The sequence below is a fragment of the Talpa occidentalis genome, unplaced genomic scaffold (assembly GCF_014898055.3).
Source record: "Talpa occidentalis isolate TD23 unplaced genomic scaffold, MPIMG_talOcc4v2.1 talOcc4.4, whole genome shotgun sequence".
Taxonomy (NCBI): domain Eukaryota; kingdom Metazoa; phylum Chordata; class Mammalia; order Eulipotyphla; family Talpidae; genus Talpa; species Talpa occidentalis.
In genome coordinates, this window is record NW_023604295.1 from 66,417,054 (window position 1) to 66,430,920 (window position 13,867).

Genomic DNA, 13,867 nt, shown 5'->3' on the forward strand with positions numbered 1-13,867 from the left:
ATGAAATGAACACCATCAAGGGGATTTATTTCTTAAAATGCCTAAAAACTTTCTTTTGGCAGACCCAGAGTATGACATGCTATGAGACAGTACCTTGGATATTTTAACCATGTGTGAGTATTTTAAAATATTTTGCCTTTTGGGGAGATAAAATTATGGAATTTGGGAATCTCAAGTATATAAATATTTCATAATTCCCTTGTGTCTCTGTTATTCTCGCTATTTATTTTTCTTTTAATAGTCTAATCCACATAGCTAGAAATGATCCATGGTTTATTTCTTTATATAATAGTCATATATTTCCCACCTAACATTTTTCTTTGTTATTAGTAGACTAAGGGACAATATACTTTAAACACTATAAAGTACTATACAGCCAAAATGTGGTAAGTTTCAGGGGGCCCAAGGAAAGAGGAAATCAATACAAGAGTAAATTTATGAAAATATATATGATTTGAACTAAAACTCTTCAAAAGTATTTAAATAAATATTTTAAATACTGTGTGTTTATATTCAAATAATAAATTATCTTGTCTGACTCACTGATTTCACAATTAAAAAAATGTACTTCCCCCTAAGGGGATAATGCACAACATTTTTTTTCCTAAACAAAACTATTAGGAATCAATGGAACTCAGAGAAAAGACTAGCCACTTGTAGAAAACACCAGAAATGAGCCTAGTATTTGAAGTGATTTATAAATATTTCTGAAAAATCCCATGTGAAGCTTTCTAATCTAAAAGTAGCTAAAACAAGATCATTTCATCATCTGTAAAGTGAGGGGGTTGGATTAGAGGATCATCCCCATGAATTATATCACATTATGCCAAATGCAAAGAGAAAGGTCGATGCAGGAGAAGGGCTCAGAAATGGAATTGGAGGAGGCAGTCTCATCAGAAGTGAATGCTGAAAGGAAGTCTGTTGTTCGTGCAGTTTCAAGGCCAATTAGTATGGAGTGAGCTATGTGCTAAAGAGCCCAGGTACCAGGACTTAAAGGAACTGGATAAAGTGAACAAGCTATCATGAAACAAGATAAATGAGCAGTGACTGAGTGGGCTCCAGAGAGGAAAGAGCAAGATTACTATAGCTACAAAGCAAGTTGTGTAATTGTTGGCACAAGCATCCTCTGTGACTTGTGTCAGAGTGCATGCAAGTGGGGAAGCCCCAGATTTACCCAATAGGGCATATTTTGTGGCTTCTGGGTTGGGGTTTGGCCAAGAGAAGTGTTATAGGCGCCTGTGGTCCAGGGTTACACATACTTATCCTTCTTCATTTCCAATTATAACAAAGTTACACTGCTGAAACATCAGGTATTCTCTGTTTGATATTAGGTATTAAGTTCTGTAACAATTTTCCTCCTTTAAACTTTTCAAAGTCTTTAAGAATGTTTTGCCACTACATTAACTCTTTCAATCCACCATAGCATGTGGAGATAATTTATATAATGAAAATACATTATTTTCTGCTTATAAATGCATGCAAATTGTTCTTAAAAATAAACCTCAGATCTATATCTCAAACTTTCTTTGAAAAAATTGTTGACACTGTTTATGAAGCCACAGTCAGATTTTGATATAGTGAGCAGACTTCAGTTTGGATAAGAACATTACAACTTGTAAACATTATGACTGGCTCCCATTTTGAAAACTCTTCGTAAATACTGTAATAGTAGCCAAACAGACCCAATGGATTGATTTTATATGTGTTGTTCTATCAAATACTGCCACCTTTCCACCATCTGTGATAATAATATAAAACTGAGTATTATAACTCTTTGTATTAGATGATAATGTGCCAAGTTCTTACCATGCACTCATTCAGACATGAGAATATTTTGCATGAGGATTGTAACATTATTGTACTTATTTATATCATCTCATTAATTAATGTAACTTGTTCAAGGTCTCATAGCTAAGCTTCACCTGTGGAATTAAAGACTCAGAATCTGAATTCAGAGCCTGATACATTAGCTTCTGCAAATGCTATTGTCCAAGTATTTTCATGATCACAAAACTCTTAATATGGAACTAGAAAAAAGAAAATACACTAGTCCTTTATTTGGCTATAAAAATGGCGGTGGATACCTCACCAGAGGCCTTCACTGGACACCTACAATAGATCCCTCTTGGTAGCAGAGGAGAAGGGATAATTTTGGTTTACCTGATCTGAGACTATGACTTTGCCACTTTGGACATTTGAGAATGAAGTAAAGAGGAAACAATAGTGGGTGGAAAGCCTGGGAGAGTAGTTTACATTGTCATAGCAGCTTGTAATAGAAGTGTAATTGACATTTACTGAATTTACATTAAGTGACTTCCATATCCCTCATAACCTAAGGCCAACTATGTTGCCAACTTTACTCATGTCTTTCCTTATCCTTTATACTACTAATACATCACTGGATGCACATGATGCTTCTGCAGCTTAATGCCATTCATCTATGAATAGATCATCTATTCATGATCTCTTTTCCTTTTCATTGCAAAGTCCATCATTTGTCATGACAGCTCAAATGGAACTTGTGAAAACTGAGAAACCTCTGCAACTCTAATAGCTGTTCCTTATGTGATTCTATTTTTTTTTTCTTTTTATTTCCTTTCTTGGGTTCACTGCATGGCATTATCTTTGGCGGATCAATAGTGCCTTCAAGTTAGGGAAAGGATTACAGTATCTAACCAACCCTAGGTGTTCTGATATAAGGTCAGAACACAAAGACATGTTCTGTGTTAGAAGTGAAAATGATGACTCAAGGCCGATTACGATTTACTAGCGAATGGGAAAACAAGAAGTAAAAAGAATATAAACCAGGCAATGTTGGGAGAGGTGATTTGCCATGAACCTTGACTGTCCTGTGGCGTTGCTGTGTATATCAAGAATGTAAAGCCATGACCTCTCTTTTTAGGGCCATTTCTCAGGCTTGCATTTGCAAAAAGGAATGAGGACTAAAAGCAGGGCTTCCTTGTCATTCCTTATAAAACAGTGAAATTTCCATGTTTAGTATTCTTTGTCATGTCACAAATCTACAATGTATTCAGCATTAATAAGGGTGCTTCATCATCACCCTTCTGGACCCCGGGCTTGGGGTGGGGACAAGGAGAACTGACATTAATGTGAAGCTAATGTTACCTACTGAGCTGTGACTAATGAAGTTCCTTGTCTTTGACCCAGATGTCTCCTGACTTCTGCCAGTAACCAGGAAACAGAAATAAGCTACTTTATTAACTCCCGAGTAGGTAAAGTTCACAAATTTTTACAGTTCTCGACAAATACAACTATCTATATGTAACACCTTGATTCTTTCCTAATTCTTCAATAAAATAAACCTAAATTTTTAATTTATTTTCTTACAATTAGACATAAAGTTATGGATGTAAAGGTTCAAATAGTTTACTTGGGATTAACAGGTAAGACTACTAGGTGAATAGAGAAATGAGACAAAGAAGAGAGCAGTCAAGGAAAGCTATATAAAGTCAGTGGTCGCAGTGGGTGAAGGAGCTTAATTCCACTGGGATAACTCTGGAATACAAAGTAAAGCACAAGCTTCAGAGTTATCCCATTTAACAGGGTAATGAGATATTTATACATCAATTAACATCAGTCACTGATTGGGAGCTACCCTTGAGGGATATTAAATTCTTGGCATTTCCAGCATGCCTGACATGGGTAGAGAGGCCACTGATTTGGAGAGAGACATAAGCATAGGAAAATGCAGATGCTGAAGTTGGAATCAACCTGTGGCAGAAAAATATCAGTTTATAGTACTAAAAATTGTACTTGTGGAAAGAACAAATTATACATCAAAGTAGTTCATAATTATGTGTTTCCAGCCTTTGAGGCCTACAGTAAATTTAATAGAGTATGCAAGTGCATGGTGTACCTACTAACACCACACTCTTAGTTGCCTATCTATCTATCTATCTATCTATCTATCTATCTATCTATCTATCTATACTTTTTGTTACTATGTCATGAGGACTACCATGCCACCACCATGACCTACTATAATGTGCACAAGGCAGGTTTGTTGAAAGAAAGAACAGACTGATAAAAGTGTACATAGCTGAAAAGGCAATCAGTAATAACCTGATTAGAAATAGAAATGTCTAAGTTTAATATTTAATGGTATAAAGGCACATAATTGAAAATACAACCTTGCATAATCCAATTTAATATGTGATTTCTCTAGCTGGTTTGACTCATACTTACCCTAAGTTGAAGAATGTTGGTCAGCTAAAATGGGAGCTGGGAAACTCCTGGGGCATTACTTTATCACCAAGGGGCACAACTCACTTGTGAATAATCAGGAGTTGACTGTCCAGGAAAATCTTCCTATTGCCAATGTTTCCATTCAGAAATAAACAGAAGTTACTGAATGACCGAAGGAAAAGTGGTGAAACCAGCATGAATAATACCTACCATATGCCAAGAGTTATACCACACAGTTCACATGGATTCACACGTTGGACTCTTATCCCCAGTATTTCTATGAGGTTTCTATTTTACATAGTAAAGGGAACTGAAGTTTAAGGACACTTTCCCAGGGCATAGAATAAGTATAAGCAGATTATGACTGTGAATTCATGTCTGTATGGTTTTTACATCATTTTTGACTATAAATATTTCATGCTGAATATAGATAAAACTGCAGTAATATTCCAAATTAAAACATTTCTTTTTAAGTACATACAACACATACACTTGATATGTAGACTTCATGTTTTTGATGTTTGACAGTTGACAACTATGGGGTGCAAAGGAAATCATCCCATACCCCTATGTTTCTTCTCAGGCTGATTGAGAAATCTGAACAACATCCGATAGATTAGCAAGGGAAAAACAATTTAATGTGTGGAAAATTTACATGGCTCTAAATTTTAAAGAATAATGGTGTGGACCAGAGGTATTTATTTTGCATTTAGGAACCTGGGGATTCAAGGAGAGAAAGGAAGAGACTTCACTAGAACAACAAGAGAGGTATTTACCTCATCCTTACTCTGAGAGTAAAGATGAAATTCATTGATGGAGAAAACATGTTTACTGATGAGCCTACAGCTGGAAAAGACCCTCCATAATACTCTCTTTCTAGGTATCTCTTCTTTAGTTAAGGAGGGGTGAAGGATTTAGTCAAGGACTGAAGCTTCTCCTACCCTTGAGGGACCTCACTGCTCTCAATACAAAATAATATGCATCCTTTAAGTAATAGTAATTGATTCCCAAGGCTTACATGGGCTTCACTGACCTCCAGTTCCCATATGAAAGTCACAAGAGGCCTACTCTGGGCACAATGAGAAAATGCTTTATGACCTTTTTCGAGAGACAGACACCACACAGCTTTCAAGCCCCACCATTGCTCATCCCCCTGTTTTACATATGGACAAATTAATAAGAACAACTGGATGCTCCCTCTTTTGATACTGTTAGAGAAAGTTCAAACAAAACATGTCCCAGTTTTCACAGAGAAACCTTACTACCAACAGTGCCCCTTAATTCCCTTAGAAATATCAATGCTCGTCTCTTGCTTCTACTCTCCTAAGTAATTTTTGTGATTCTTGGGAATCAATCATGATCTCCCCAAATAGACTTATAAGTCGTGAACTTTTAAAAATTCTCCTGTGCAAGAAAAAGGAACTCTTCTGCACTGTTGGTGGGAGTGCAAACTGGTCCAACCACTATGGAGAGCTGTGTGGAGATTTCTGGACCTACTAAACATAGAGCTTCCATATGATCCAGCAATTCCACTCCTAGGTATTTACCCAAAGGACACAGAAACATCAATTCCAAAGAACACCTGCACCCCTATGTTTATAGCAGCACTATTTACAATAGCTAAGCTTTGGAAACAGCCCAAATGCCCAAAAATAGATGACTGGATCAAGAAGATGTGGTACATATATGCCATGGAATATTACTCAGCATTCAAAAAAGATAAACACATGCAATTTGCAGCAACATGGATGGCACTGGAAGGGATCATGCTCAGCGAAATAAGCCAGGAAGAAAAAGAAAAATACCGGATGGTCTCACTCATAGCAGGAATCTAGAAAACTTAAATAAGGGACCAGGAAAATGAATAACTATAAGAAAGTGAAAATCAGAATCAACAAAAATCTATGAACCAGAGACACTTTTGGGGGGGGTGGGTGGCGGGAGGGGAGGGATGGGGTCAAAATGGGGGGTTTGCAATTGTATGGGGAATATAAAAATAAAATTTATTATTAAAAAAAAAGATGTACTCTAGCACTGGTGTTTTTATAGGGGGACTCAACCTGTGCATGCTTATTCACTCACTCATTTCTCACTCTGGATGTAAGGGGTTGATAAGGGTTGATAATTTTTTTTCTGTAAAATGTACAGATGGTAAATGGACCATGTGATTTCTGTCAGAACTATTCAATTCTGCCATTATAGAGTAAAATCAGCATGTAACATGCAGATGAAAAATGAAAATAAATAAATAAATAAATAAAAATTCTCCTGTGCAAATGTAACATCTTCAGTCATGACTTCTGAATGAAATTTTGTGTTTAAGAGTCATTCCCTTACTAGGGGGGACCACAATATTTGGCACAACCAAGATGTCAAATACTGTCTAATACAAGAATAGGTGCCCCCTTGTCCTCAATATTTGGCCAGGTGTCATGGTTCCAGAGGAGGACTCTTTGTTGTGAATCCCTTGGCCACCTGGATATTTCCTTGGATAAAACAGAGTTAACAGAAAGGGTGTTCTTTATGCACCAGTGTCACAATCATATGTGGTGTAGCTCTCTGAGACACTGCTACATTTAAATACCTTTCAGGATGTACCAGATCAAGAACTGTACCCAGAAATCTGAATAACTGGTTGTGCTTTAGGCTGTCATCTTAGCATTAGATACCCTATTCAACAATTGCTCCATTTGTACATTTTGACACACTCTAGGCTATTGTCAATGATTTGCCCATCTATTCTGGGAATGACAAAAATTGTTTAACCAAGGTTGCCTCTTTTAATGTAAAGAACTGTGGTGATCTCTTGTTTTTTACAACTATTCAAAAAACAAATCAAGACCATACATGATCCTGCATACATTAAAGCCACAATACAAATCCCTACCAAAATAGTCCTCTCCTCTTGCAGAGTTATTGACAGTGACAAAGGCACTCCTTTCACTTTCAAAGCTGTACATTGCTGGGATTTTGAACAATACATTTGATACCATATACCTGCTTTACCAGGCTCAAGCTATATGCCTTATAGAGCATAGTAATGGCTTATTTAAGTAAGTTCAAAATTAGCCAACTGAAATATTGCACATTTCAGTCACCAGTCAAATATCAGAGGTAAATTGTAAAAGAGTCAGATTCAATGATTCATGAAGTGAGGAAGCTAGGCAATGGGTAGAGGCAGTCAGTTAGGAAAAGGGTGTCCCAAGCCCCAAGTCCATTTATAAGTCTGACTGAGGAACAGATGGTTACAGCCAGGAGGGTGCCTCCCCCAATCCCAAGCCCAGGTACCTTAGGTCCATTTATTAGCCTGACTGGAGAACAATCAATGACCAGGAGAGTGCCCTTCACCCTAACCCAGTAAAGAGTGGAATGTCCAGAACACCAACAGAGTAACACAATGCTAAAGCAGTGGACCAAAGCTGGTTTTGGAAAAGTAGACCAGGTAATGTGGGCAAAGTCAGTGGGCTTTGGTAGCCTAGGAGAACCCTGTGGGCCCAGTCAATCAGCATAAGACAGAATGCAGAAACACTCAACAACAAAACCCCCACTCTTTGCCCACTATACCTGTAGGAGCACCCACTTCTCGCCACCTCAGTGGCTACACACTCAGGACCCCTTTCTTCTTGGGGAACTTTCCTGCCCTTATTCCTACCTATCAATAAATCTCTTGCTTTTCTGTAACTTTGATCTCGATGTTGAATTCTTTCCTAGCCAAAGACATGAACCGAGAAAGAGTCTAGGGCTCTGGGCCTGTTCCCCCCAAACCTCTATTCACTTACAGTTATCTAGCTTTACCATGCTCCTTTCCTTTTCTGTTTTGGATCTGAGCAAGCTGACAAGAAGTATAGTGCTTCCTCCTTTGATACTAGTGGGAAATACAAAAAATCTACAAACAGCCCATGTGAACTAACACTCATCCTACCCCCACACTCCCTCCTACCATAAAAAACTAAAGTCAGTCGCTGTTTTCTTTCTTTTCAAGCTGTTCTTGGACGTGTTTAGGCAATCCTTCTGCCCACACCCACCCAAAACCTCATTTTGTGAGTTTGTGGCATTATAAATTTTGATTTGCAAAACAAATGTTGATTTTAAGGGATCCATCTCACCTCATTGGGGTGGCCACAACAAAATCCATTTCAGTTATTTTAACATTGAAAACTGCAAAGTAAGGATTCTTGACATTATAACACAATTCAATTATACTACCCTTATAAAAGACCCTTAAGTCTTTTTTTTAAAGTATATATTTTCATATATGATATCCACATTGCAAAATTCTATCTAAAACCCCTTAGAGCAAACTATTCTTGCAACTAACATATGGTCCTTCTGATATGGTTAGCTAAGTCTTGCAAAAAAAGAAAAAATATATTATCCCTTGTTTTGCATTTTTTTTCCTGTGTGCATGATACAAAATTTAAGTGTTTAAACATTTTAAAACATCTATCACAATCAAAGCAGCAAAATTGTCACTTGTTCTACCTTTAATTTTGCAAAACAAAAGAACTAAAGTTGAATGGCTTTTTCCCCCAAGGTTCAATTGACTATAATTCTTATTATATTTAGTATGCATTTCAATAAAAACTTATTCTTCTAAAACTAATACTTCTAGAGTATTTACACTTCAATAACTCTTCTGATGCTCAAAAAATGCAATATTTGTTAACTAATAATCCTCTTTTATTGACATTAGTAACATATTACCATTTTGGCCAAGGAATGTAAAATGATGGCTGGGTGCACATAAGGTGATATTCTGCTCATGAACTGTGATGCTGTGATTGTGAAAAGTTGACTCTAGGAAGCCATTTTAAAATGGGGTTAGGAAGCAATTACAGAGAAATTGCATTACCCATTTCATTTGAATTGGGCAAAAGATCTTTGGACTGAGCCAAGAGCAATCATTCAAGAAACCATTAAGCAAAAAATTATTTGAGAACTGATGAGTGTAGATTTTTAGCTGGAGGATAGAATCACTCAGTTCCCTTTTCTCTGTTTTACAGAATTAGTAACCAATTAGGTATAGCCAAGAATAGTTTAAGTCTATTAACACTTAGCTCTTTTCTTTTATCTTTTCTTTAACCTTATATTTTTCTCCCCTCAACTTAATCCCTCCTTGAGGTAAAATTTAAGTTATCTACCTGGTATTCCAAATTAAACATTCTTTGTCTTTTAAACGGCCTTCTGTATTTTTAGGTTGACATATAAAAAGAAATATATACGCGCAACATATATTACACATATCTATGGTCTTCAACCTAATTCCTGGCACAGAACCTCTAACATCCTTGGAATTTCCTAAGGATTGAAAGTGGTTAAGGTGTCTTTTGTTATGCTAATGTGGCAACTTTTGGACCATACCTAAGGATGAAGTTGTTTGTCAAGAGAACCAAAGTCATGACTAGAGGGTTAAAACTTTCAGACCCTCCCACCCCATTTCCAAGAAAAGGTACAGGGCTAGAAGTTGAATCAATAGCTAGTAGTTTTTGGTAAAAGAAGTTTCTACCATAACAGGGAGTTGGATTTTTCTAAAATCCTCATTGATTTTCTATCTCCTTATCTCCTGACTTTTCTCCAAAGTTTAACACTTTATAAGGACCTCGATTTTGGGTACCCATTTCATTAGAATAATTCCATAAATGTCTATTGATTCCATTGAATCACAAACATTCTGAGGTTAAGGAGTAGATTATATTCACCTTTGAATACTTCACACGTGGCGTAGAATTAGATATGGGAGGATCTCAATATATTTCTGTGTGGTACTAGCTTATGCAAAAGTGAAACAAATCTTACATGATTATAAAACAGTTGTTAGCAAGACCCCACTCTTATGCCAGAAATTTTGCCTTTGGCCCATGGCGGTATCTCACTGCATCTGAACACTCAGAGCTTTCCATGTGCTGTATTTTACTACATACAAAATTATGTTACAATGAATCACAAGACAACAAGGGCCCATTTTTGTGAGCAACGTTGCATCAGATTCTAGTTTGCATTCCACAGAGTGTATTGTGCAGAAATGCTCAATATATACTTGGTTAGATATTTTTGCAGGGCATAGTTTTAATGCTATTCATTTACTAGCAACTGCCCTACATAAAATGGCTAAACACAGTTCATTGTTAAGGAATGTAACATAGTGTTTTTCACATAATGGACATTCAGCAAGCATTTAGCAAATGAAAGAATAAATATATGTGTTGGTGTAGCAGAAGACTGTAATATTTATAATTGAAAGTAGGGCAACATGACCATAGAGGCACAAATTAATTCCAACTCGTTTATCCAAGAGGAGAGAATTTTACATACAGGTGGAGACAACAAAAAAGAGGTAAAATTTGAAATAACCTATGTATAGGTTTTCCAGGAACAGAGCTAGAAAAGGATGCTCAGGGACCAGTCAGTGGTGGGGTTCACAGGAGCAAAGATAAGCGCAGGAAGTAATGGGGGATGCCATTGATAATCAGGATGGAGAAAATGTTATGGAAACCAAAATGTCCTGTAACTATTTAACTTCTTAATTTATTTTTTAATGTTTGATTATTTAATGTTTGCTATAGACAACAATTTTTAATATCCCCTGAAATATTTAACCTTTGTAAAAATCAAGGACTAGGGAATCCAGGCCAAAGGACCTGGGAATGTTTTCTGATTATTTGTAGCTATTTTACTGAATGAGCACTGCACTAGATGTAGTACAAGCAAAGAATAAAATAATGTTACATTTCCCCACCATATCCTGTTTGACTCTTTTGAAGATTTTTTCAATAACTGCAGTCCAATCCAATAGAGCTAGGCTTTCAGGTAACACCTACTCTGGTCCAAACCAGAGATGCTCTCTTTTTAGGGGCCCTTCAGGAATCCAGGCAGTCTTCTGGAGCATGGGTACCAAGCAAGCTTCCGCTAACAGACTAACTTAGCTCAGAGGTAAATTCATAAGCCCATCAGCCGGGCAGTCATGGCTCAGCCCACACAGCCTCTTTCTCCTGTGTAGTTACAAAGGGCCAGTTCCAGCCAGAGTTCTCTGATTTAAATTTGTTGGCAAGAGTCACACACTATCTACCTAAGAGTTAAAGGAAACAGTTTTTTTTTTTTGAGGGGTTGGCTTAGAGGTCCCCTTCTCTGTTTACATGGAAGCAGAGGGAAAGAGCCTCTTGCTCCAGGCATGCCCTTCACTTTCTGGAAGAATTCCTCAGTCTTACCTATCCAACTTCATCTTGAAGATAAAGCATCTCTAATGCAGCCTGGTACAATATCCTGCAAAGGTGGCCTCACACCTCACTCCAAGCTACTTCTCCAAATTCTGGAGTTTGAGGGTGTCTGTGAACCCACTCGTCTGAGGCTATGCAGCTCTTGTGTTTCTTCTCTTAGCCTCATCCCAGAGGCCACAGACTGCTAATATCTTCATTTCTGCCTCCTCAGAAACTCTGATGTGAACCTTGCCATTAACCAAAGAATGCCTGCTTTCGCACTGTGACAGTGTTCTTCAGGGGAGTCGATACTTTGTATGCGCATCACTTAGATAATTCTGAATTCAACCTGGCAAGTTTCTCCTTTCTCTAGCTTTCTCTTCTGGCCCCCAAGACCAAAGTGACCACAGAAATGAAAATTTCTTCTCATCTAAGAATGAAGATTTCATGATTTATGGGGAAAGGGACAGGCAGATGGGAACTCCTGCTGCATGGGGTGACCTGAGATCTTTTTAAATATTTTTAAGTAAGTGTGTGCTAATGAACTCTGAACTCTTTCATTCAAAATTAGACATAAGATTTTCAGGACAAATGGAATCATGAAGACAACAGAAAGGGAAATGCAGAGTAAAATGACAAGTCTTTCAGAAAGTTGTGAACAGAAAGGACAGAAATGTAGCAGCAGAAAAACCTACTGTCATAGTTAAAACCAAACAAACGTGAACCACAGTAATTACAGAGCTATCCAGATTTCAGCTAAGCAACACCACCCTTTGATATTTAGATAAAATTAGCCAAACCATTATCCCAAGTCCTGTGGGAAGTCCTGACCCGATACATCCAGGGATTAAAATTCTCGTGGTCATTTCTGACAGACATTTCTACTTCTGTGAAACTCAGATAGCTTCTCCCACAAGGCTTTGTTTTTGAAGCAGTTTTTATTGAAAATTTAGAAAAATCAAGATAGTTTTTATCTCAGCAAGGCATACCACTTAAAATTGATCTTAGATATTTCTGTTACAGCCTGTGGCTGTTTCAGTGATCACTTTCTGCACTTGCCTCAAACTCCTGATATAATTTTCTCTTTGTTCTCTTTTCTCTCACAAAAGATAACCACATTTTAATCCCTGGAACCTATGAATGTTACCTCTTAAATGGGAAAGAGGGGAGGAAGGAGATGCTTAACTTAAGACTCTTAAAATAGGGGATGTATTCTGCCTGGGTGGGCCTGTAAGAGGGAGGCAGAAGATGATGCTATAGGTAGACACACTGAGGAAAAGGTGACAGAGGGAGATTTAAAGGTGCTGACCTTGACAACTGGGGTGATGCTACCACAAGCCAAGGAGTGCCAGCAGCTGGAAGAGGCAAGGAGCAGGTTCTACCCTTGAGCCTGTGAGGGCGCGTAGCCTGCCAACATCTTGATTTAGCACAGTGACACTGATTTTTTGTCTTCTGGTTTCCAGAATCATGAAGAAATCAATTTCCATTACTTTCTGCCTCAGGTTATGGAAACTAATACACACTCACTCCTCTCTCACACTCTATTCTTAGTTTTATTTTCCCTCTGGCTTCTCTTTGTTCTCTCTGTAGAATATTCTCTTGTGTGTGTGTGTTTTTTTTAAAGATTTTATTTATTTATTTATACAAGCACTGGGTACAGTCAGAAGTGCGGGAGGGTGAGAGAATTCACCAGAGCCAGAGGGGAGAGCAGAGCAGGCAGACTAACAAAGTACACTGCTGAGGGGAGCAGTGGGTGGCAGGAGAGGTCTGCGAGCCATGTGGGACCCTCACCCAGCGGCCGGGGATTAAACCAGCACTGCAGAAGCTTTGCAGCCCAGCGCTCAACCACTGCACCACCAGGGAGGCCTGAATATTCTTTTGTTTTAAGGGTGTTCACCTGGGCTGACCTACATAAAAGTCAGGATGTAGTGCAGGAGAGTCTGCCCACAAGGAGCTGGGTAAAAATGCAACCCAAAGTTTCCAGTAACCAGTTCTGAGTGTAAGGCTAGATTGCATTTTTAAATTTAGTTTTCCTGCATAAACATTGCTACCCTCACTTGATTCTGGGTGAGATGGTAGTAAAGGAAGTCTCAGGAAAATAATGGTTTGCTTTTTTAGTCACAGCACATATAAGGATTGGAAGTCAGGATAAAATTTCCTACAGATACAGATGCAGACTTTGTAAAATGCTTTGAAGAAACTTTTACATTGAATGTAAAAGTCAAGCATTCAAAACATTTAATGGTCACAATAGCATATTCCTCCATCACAGGGGGATTAGATCAGATCTATGCTCACAACATATAGTTTAAAATTAGTATAATCTGTAATTGTTTGAGTCATTTATATATTTCTATAATACTTATGTTGTGGAGTTCCTCTGAGTGTGATTCCCAGATGCCAAGGAGACATTGTTAAACGTTTGCATAGACTCCTGAAAATTTGTGTCCTTAACAAACCAAATTTGA